At 33.0% G+C, this 9,601-nt stretch overlaps 1 pseudogene; it reads right to left on the bottom strand.

Moving 5' to 3' along the window:
• Nucleotides 1-218: 218 nt before the first annotated feature.
• Nucleotides 219-3,067, bottom strand: LOC124993638 (hsp90 co-chaperone Cdc37-like 1; annotated as a pseudogene).
• Nucleotides 3,068-9,601: the final 6,534 nt, after the last annotated feature.

Here is a 9,601-nt window from a genome sequence, read left to right as displayed (position 1 = left end):
GAAGTATAATATTTTTCTTTTGTGAGTAAAATAATTTGTTGGCATATTTCTGAAGCTCCCACTATTCTATCCAACATAATTGAAAACATATTCAGAAATAGACATGAAATTTTTGATATTTGAGTTATAAAGATGACAGATTTTGAAAAGCATGTTAAGTTTGAAGGACGAAAAATCAATGAAAGTTAACTATAAAAATACACTAATAAGCTGCCCTCTTAATTGTGGGTAATTAATAGAAGAAAAAATCCTTTCTGGTCAGCTTGTATGTGAAAACACCATGAAATATTTAGCAGTTTCTTCACATAGAAGGTACGGATGGTTAGACAAAAACCTTTATCATCCCACTGACTCAACATACCAAAGTGTCTGATTTTTTGTTCATATTTCTGAATAAAAGATTTTGATTTATCTTCATCTTTAGTTTCTTTTCTTTCATCTTGATTAACAAAACTCTTATTTAAAACATCCAAGCAAATCGCATCCACATTCCACAGAGACGATCTTTCTCTCTCTGTACTAAAGCCTCCTTTCTGCTGCCATTCTTCTCCATGCCTCAGTTTCGACACCGCCTTTTGTACTTTGGCCTGTTCGCAATCTAAGGACTGGGAGTCAGGCAGTGCCAAGCTACCCAGTTTCTGCTGAGCTTCCACAAGGTTCCATTTGCACGCCACAGAGCTCATGACTCGCTTTGTGCTTTTGGCAAACCCACTCAATCCCATGGCTATGCAGGAAGCAGGGAAAACCCGGAACATGTCCAAGTCACTGTCGGCATCACCTTCAGCCAGAGGGAGGCTACAGGGTCTCGAGGACTGCTACGGTTATTCCACGTGAAACTGGCCCCAGCCGCACAACCGCCACTGCCAATGGACTTGGCCTAATGGAACCTGCAGCCCAGCCCGCCCAGCCTGCCGGGCCGTTACCCAGCGTCCTGCTCTGTTTCGGAGAACTTCGGTAAGTGGACTTGAATCTCACTGTAGTTCTTAAAAGTCAGCTTTTGTTTTCATAATTTTGTTTTTTTTTTTTTTTTTTCTTCTGTTCTTCTGTTCTTATCTCTATTTCATTCCATCCTTGAAATCAGATTTGGTTTTCAGTTTGTATCCCATATTCATTTACCTCCTGAATATAAAGAAAATAAAAAATACTTAAAATTGTATTAATTTTGGAATAACGTGTTCACACTGCTTGTGTCCACATATGTACACTTTTCTCTCTCATTCTCTCACTCTCTCTTTTTCTCTCTCTCACACATAAACTTCCTTAAATAAGGGTTAATATTTTCTTATTCACTATTTTACTTCCCACAGATAATATAGATTTTTTGTCTTCCTGTACTTCTACTTGATTTTTTCAATTAATCTGTTTTTGAAATGTAAGCTTTAAGACTGAATACAAAAAACTTAGACAAAATAATGGCGTTCAACTAATATTTATGTAATACGAATACTTGTATTTACCTATGAGAAGGGTGATTCACTCTTCCATTGCATTAAACTGCGTATATTTTTCCTTATTCCACAACACTGGTTCATAATAAATAGGTGATAATACCATTTTCATTATTATTAACTGATATTATTATACTGTATTAGTCAGGATTTTTATTAATTGATTTACTTCTTAGGACTTTCCTATGAATTTAATTTCCATCTTCTCACATTTCCAATCTCAGGATATACTGCTGGGAATTTTATTCTCAAAATTAAATACTGAATTTATAAAAATACATATAAAATATTTTTTATGTAGTATTGGTAAGAGTACTTGAGAAATGATTTTTAAGTTTAGTTTGGTTCTTTATGCATTTATGTGATAAATAAATTAGAAAAGAATACTTCTTAGATAATAAACTTAAGAAAGAAAATGGGAGAAGGCTATGACTAAAAAAAAAAAAAAAAAAAAAAAAAAAACCATGCTGCTTTCTGTTTCATGTTTTTCTGTAGTTTCAGAAGATTTATAGAGACATGAGTACAGACATCTCAGCTCCAGAGAATCAAGTCCCTGAAATGATTAATACACTTTTTCTTCATCCAGGATGGAGAAGAATGAAATCCCTTCTCCATTATTGTTATCTGTTATTGTTAGCCATTCTATAATATTATTTGTCCCATAAATACATTCCAATAATGTCATAACATTTTTTCTTTATTAGCAAATCTATTCTACTATCCATTTATAAAAAAAAAAAATCTATAACCCAAATTAGAAAGAGTGGTTGAAATAACTAAGGTGCAATTTATTATACGTTCACATTATTTTTTAAACCCATTTTGCTTATCTTCTCATTTGAGATGACAGAAAAGTGGAATGATTATATAAAATGCAAGGATCATAACACATGAAAGCATTTCAAACTGACTTTCAACAATCATTTAAATTTGAAGATACATTTGGAATGTTTAGATTTCAATTAGATATATTCATATAAAATGTTAAATACCAATTTTTAAAAATTTTTTAAATTTTTTCTAATTAGTTGTACATGACAGTAGAATGCATTTATACATTTTGATAATCATACATAAATGGAGTGTGATTTCTCTTTTTTCTGATTGTACATATTGTAGGATCACATTGGTCATGCAATCATATATGTACATGAGGTAATACTGTCTACTCTCTTTCCTGCCCCCATACTACTTCCCCTCCCTTCACCCCCCTCTACCAAATATAAAGTAACTCTATTTTTCCCTGTCCCACCCCCCTTATTGTGAATTATCACCCACATGTCAGAGAAAACATTCACTCTTTGGTTGTTTTGGGTTTGGCTTATTTCGCTTAGCATGATATTCTAAAACTCCATCCCTTTACCAGCAATGCCACAATTTCATTCTTCTCTAAAGCTGAGTAGTATTCCTTCATACACACACACACACACACACACACACACACACACATATAATAAAGCATTTTCTCTATCCATTCATTTGTTGAGGGGCACCTAGGTTGGTGCCATATTTTCTCTATTGTGAGTTCAGGAGTAATAAAGATTGATGTGGTTGCATCACTGCCGGGGTCCAGCCCTAGCAGCAGTTGGGGGTCCGAGGTGGATGGGCAGCGTCAGCATGGTGGAAAAACAGCACACAGAGACACCAAGTGTTCTGTGGCTGAATCTGAATCTTTATTGTTCACAGAATCTTTTTGTTTTTTTCTTTGGTATTGATTACATCATTTCATGGTTAATACAATGAAATGTTAAGTAAAAAATCTTCAAGAGTATAATTAATGATCTTATTCAAGAAACATGTTCTTACTGTATGATAGCTTGAATGAAAAAAAAAAAAACCAGTTCCCAGCAAGGTAGAGGGTACCATGCTCCGTTTAGTTTTTAATTTCCCTGAAAGAATACATCATTAAGTTTCTATAGAAATTACCCTTTCCAAGAACTCTGTTAGTTATTAACAGTGGCAAGTTTTTGTTATTACTAACAGAGAATAGAGGAATCAGCTTATAGTTAATATTTATTCTATTTCATGTACTCAATGGTGGATTAAAACTGTATTTTGATCTTTAAAGTACTAGACATAGGAATAATACAAATCGTACTTATGATTAACCTATTTATTTTTTATTAAGTGGGAAAAATATCTGTAAACTTAATCATAAACACTAAGAAAGCAATGAAGACCAAACACCACATCAAAGCTCAAAGGAATACACTTTCATATATCTATATATAACTTTTAGAGAATTTGTATACTAAAAGAAATCACAGGCTCCTTACAAATTTGAGCAAATCATAATTTCTTATTTATGATTTCATCTAAGTATTAATATTAAACTTTTTGTATGTTAAATATTGTAATATTTAAATATTATAATATGTAAATATTGTATGTTAAATATTGTTTTGTCCCAGCACCATGAAATCTCCCCAGTATTCTCTATAATCTGAATCTAAGGATATATTGATTATTAGTATTAAAAGCAACTGCACATGGAGACATGCCACACCTATGGCCCCCAAGAGGGATGATGATCTTTCAACAGAACCATGTCAAATGTTGGATCCTCTACTCCAACAGAACCGTGTCAAGTGTTGGAGTGATAGGAAATAGATGCGGCACATCACTGTAGTATGCTGATTTTTAGTCCTTTGGGTATAACCAAGGAGTGGGATAACTGGGTCAAATGGTGGATCCTTCCAAGTTTTCTGAGGAATCTCCATTTGCATTCCCATTTTGCATTCCCACCAGCAATGTATGAGTGTTGGGAATCAATCTAACAAAAGATGTGAAAAACCTCTACAATGAAAACTATAGAACACTAAAGAAAAAAAATTGAAGAACACCTTAGAAGTCCTCCCATGCTCCTGGATAGGCAGAATCTATATTGTCAAAATGGTCATACTACTAAAAGAATTATACAGATTTAATGCAATTCCTATTAAAATCCCAATGACATTCTTCATAGAACCAGAAAAACCATTCATAAAATTATTCTGGGAAAAAAAGAGACCCAGAATAGCCAAAGCAATCCTTAGCAAGAAGAGTGAAGCAGGAGATATCAACATACCAGACTTTATAGTACAGAGCTAAAGTAACAAAAACGGCATGGTGCTGGCACCAAAATAGGTATGTAGACCAAAGGTACAGAATAGAAGACATGGATGAATCCACATAAATACAGGTATCTAATACTACACAAATGTGCCAAAAACATTCACTGGAGAAAAGATAGCCTGTTCAACAAATGGTGCTGGAAAAAATGGAAAGCCACATGTAACACAATGAAATTAAAACTTTATCTCTCACAATGAAATTAAACCTTTATCCAACTCAAAGTGGGTCAAAGACATAGGCACTAAAACAGAGACCCTGAAACTACTACAAGAAAAAGTAGATCCAAATCTTTACCACATCAGCCTGGGAACTGACTTCCTTAATAAGACCCCTAAAAAGCAAGAAGTTAAATTAAGAATCAATAGATGGGATGGATTCAAACTAAATACTAATTCACCTGAGAAAAAATATTGCTTTTGTTTGCCCCAAAATTATAGTTAGAATTATTTGCTAAAAACTTGAATAAGGTGTAGTGAGCATCAACCATGCATTTTGAGACTATCCTAAATAGAGAGTAAGTTACAGTTTCATTTGCTGCCTTTTAAGTACTATGCAACCTGTACAACCACAAAATCTATCAGTCATACCTCATATTTTTTGAGAATAAATTAATGTTACCAGAAGGAGTGTTCAGGCAATAAAATTTCAGTTCTTCTAGGAAGACTAATATTTTTGAGTTTGCCATTACTGTGAACTGAATGTTTATATGTACCCCAAATCCATGTATTTAAATCCTAACTTTCAATGTTCATGGTATTATGCAAAAGGATCTTTAGGAAGTGATTAGGTTATGAGAGTGGAGCCCACATTAACAGGATTACTGTCCTTATAAGAGTAGGAGGATCTTTCTTCCTCTCTGCTTTCAGTCCTGTGAGGAAATAAACAAAATGGCAAACATCTGCACACTGGGAAGGACTCTGTCATCAGACATAGCTCTGCTGCAGCTTGAGACTTGGACTTTCAGGCTCCAGAATTGTGAGAAATCTATTTGTATGTCTAAGCACCTAGTCTATACTGTTCACAGCAGTCAAAACTGACAGAAATGGTTTTTACCAACTAATGGCAAATTAATGATCTCTAATCTCTTTTTCTTCTTATATTTAATAATTAAAGATCAAAATGTGTCACATGCCCTTGTTTATAGCAGCCCAATTCACAAGAGCCAGGTTACAGAAACAGTGGAGGTGTCTGTCAACAGGTGAACATGATAAAGAAAATTTGGTATTCATACACAATGGAATTTTATTCAGTCACAAAGGAGAAAAAACATTTCACTTGTAGGTAAATGGATGGAACTAGAGAACATCATGTTAAGCAAGATAAGCTAGAATCAGAAAGTCAAGGTCCTTTTTTCCCTCATATGGGGAAGCCAGAGAGAAAAACATTATAAAAAGGGAGGAACTCATGAAAATAGAAGGGAGACCACTAGAGTAGAAGAAGTGGGGAGTAAGGGGAAGAAACAGGGTATTAGAGAATGAAATTTCATTAATTATATCACATGCATGTATGGATATGCCACTATATAATGCACTATTCTATATAACTATTATGTGGCAAAAGTTTTTTTAAAAGATCAATATGTGTTAACTTTCTGTTAAAATTCTCTCCCCTTCCTCCCTCTTTTTTGTCCAGCTTCCTGTCTGCTGTGTGTCTTCTTTAATTTCCTACGGTAAAATATATTCATGAAATATGAATAGTGTTCTTCCTGGTATTTTATTTTTATAATTAATGTTATTATTTTACTTTTCCATTCAACCTCCCTCAACATTTAGCAATATCAGAAATTTATAAATGTTTAATATATATTGAATAAGTATTTAAATTATTTAGAAATAAAATAAATTCCTCAAAATGCAAATTGACTTTATTATCTTTATCTATTTTCTATTAATATACATTATCTGCACATCAAAAGTGAAGCATAGCTTGGTTAATTATATAAACAATCTTGAAAGATACATCCAGGAAAAAATGAAACAGTAGGAATATTGAGATTCATTTAATGTATGGTATAGTATAAAAATTACTAGTAAAATATTTTGCCTTTTACACTCATTTGCATTAATAATTTTCATTTGTTACTTCTGAATCTGCTTAATTTACCCTTATAAGTTGAGAATAGTAAATAACATCAACCAAAAATATCTAATGTCAATTTGATAGGACTATAAATTTCAGTCATAAGTATATTTAATTGTTAATCACATTTAATTTTCCATACCACCATTCTAGCACACATATTTATGAGATTTATGGTTTGTTTCCCAAGATTAGAACCATATGCTGTATAATAAGATATCTACCAAAGCAAGAAGTGACAACTCTTTAGTCAAAGATTACTCAATCCTGTGACATCTTTGGAACATATGATTGGCATATCCATTCCAATTTTAAAGAGCCCTTCTAACTGAAATTGAAATATTGATGGAAATGGAGTAAGACAGGGCCAAAAAACAAGAAAACTGAATATAGTTTTAGAGGAAAACTTGGGATGATTAAGTCAGGGTGATGACACTAAGGATACGAGGATGGATGTTTAATATTACAAGCAGTAACTTTCACTGGATTTGCTGAAATTTTTCCATTTGCTGTACGATGGTTATACAGGAATGACAGAAACTAGTCCCTAGATCTCTGACTTGGCAATCCAACATGTAGGTCAATTTGAAAAATAAGTACTTTATGAGGTGAATTCATTTTTGGAATATCCACATTTATTTTTCAACCATGCCATGATTATTTTGTAATAATTTATTAAGTACTTGTTGGAAGCAGGTTCAGTTCTCTAAATGGAGAAGAAAATAAAATATGTTCCCTTTTATGCATGATGCTCTCTCTTTAATAGCAGTGATAGAATGAATAACATAAAAGCCAAGAATAGATAATGAATTATAATAAATACTATTTTAAAGCAACCGATAAATCTTATGAAATTTCAGTACAGAAAAGTGACTCTTTAGGGTAAAAAGTTACAACCTTATTTTGTTAATGGCCAGGTGATAAAAGTTTGAGGCTAACAGGCAGAATCAAAGGCATTATGTGGGTACTTCTATGTCTATTGAAGGTAAAAATATTATAAACTTTTTATTGTTGAAATCGAAAAGCATAATTGTATAAATCATCATGGACTGTGATAACTATCCCCACCTACTGGGTGGTTTAAATAAGAGAATGTATTTTCCCACAATTCTGGGAGATGGAATTCTGAGAAAGGAGGTTAGCTTTCTCCTGACACCTCTCCTTAGCTTACAGATGGCTGCTTTGTCACTGTGTCTTCACATAACCTTTCCTCTGTCTGCATACACCCTTGGTATATAAAGTCACCCATCCTAATGAATTAGAACTCCCCTACCATGACCTCATTAGGATTACCTCCTTAAGGACCTCATCTCCAAAAACATTCACATTGGGGTTTTGGAGCTTCAGTAAATAAATTTGGGGGGAATACAAGCACAGAACAACACTATCACCCCCAAGCAAAAGGAATTGAGTAAATATTTGCGATGCATTTCTATTGGTAAGAACAGGAGTATCTTTGAGGGGATTACGGTTGTGCTCAATTAGGATTCAAAGTTAATTTTTCCTATATCAAGATCAATTGCAAAAGTCCATCTATTAATATTCATCTGTAATGAGATTGTATTTCATCTTTAAAAATATCTTTCATACAGAAATGTTGTGCATGTAGTACTCAAAACACTAAATTATTATAGCTCAGTGACACTAAATTATTACAGTTCAGTGGGAATTGTAAGGCAGGCAGGCAGGCACAGGAAAACAGTACAGCATGGTGCTTCTCTCAAGCAATTTCCCTCCTGTCTCAATGCAAGCACCATTGAGTCTGCATGGTTAGAAGCATAAGCAGAATAATGAAAACCAAATACATTATCAAATATAATTACATTCTTATGAGTTAAATTGATGCTCCGACTTCAAATGTATCACAAGTATAAGTTTAAGTAGGTAATATGCAACACAATTGATTAGAGGTAGAATGTGAATTATATATATATATATATATATATATATATATATATATATATACATTTCTATTCAGATTTCAAATGTGTCTCTATATATTGTTTCCACTAAGCTATCATCCCAATGAATACACATGGTTAAATGAATTTCTAAGAGACCCTCTCTTCTTTTCTTTTTATACTATTCCCATTCAATCTCATTCTTTAAAAGAAAACTGACTTGATTTTAATTCTATTCCATTTTTAAAAATCCATATTAGATAAAAGTTTTTTTGCCAGCAGTTATTTTTTTATAACCTTCACAAACAGAAATTCAAAATTATATAAACTGTTGTCATAAGGACATTTCAGGTTGGGATGATGTGGAAATGCAAAAATATAATACAGCTTTATAGTCCATGAACTAATCATTTAGCCTGGAGATTTATAGAAAGAAAATCCATGAAGAAAGAAAAACACAGAACACTTCCTACTTTAGGAAGGATACCCAACATAGTTAATTATTGCTTTTAATCAGACATAATTGCATTATACTCAAGTTTTGATAATTAATGACCAAAAAATGTCAAAATTGAAATAAAAATAACCTAACTCAAAGAACTTAAAATCAGTATGTTATAGTTGATGCAGCCACATCAGTATTTATAGACGCTCAATTCACAATAGCCACACTTATAGAATCAACCTAGGTATCTTTCAACAGATGAATGGAAAAAGAAAATGGGGTATGTTTATACAATGGAATATTACTCAGCTACAAAGAATGAAATTATGGCATTTGCTGGTAAATGAATGAAGTGGAGAATATTATACTCAGTGAAATAAAACAGTCCCCAAAACCCAAAGGTTGAATGTTCTCTCTGATATATAAATGCTAACTCACAACAAAAGACAGTACAGGGAGGGGGAAGTATAGAAGTTCATTCGATTAAACAAAAGGGAATGAAGGGAAGGGAGGTGGGACTGGGATCGGAAAGACAGTAGAATGAATGGGACGTAACTTTTCTATGCTTATATAAATGCACGACCAGTGTCACACCACATCACATCCAACCACAA

Source organism: Sciurus carolinensis, chromosome 9 (assembly GCF_902686445.1).
Source record: "Sciurus carolinensis chromosome 9, mSciCar1.2, whole genome shotgun sequence".
Lineage (NCBI taxonomy): Eukaryota > Metazoa > Chordata > Mammalia > Rodentia > Sciuridae > Sciurus > Sciurus carolinensis.
The sequence above is the reverse complement of the archived record's forward strand: the minus strand, read 5'-3'. Positions and strand labels throughout refer to the sequence as shown.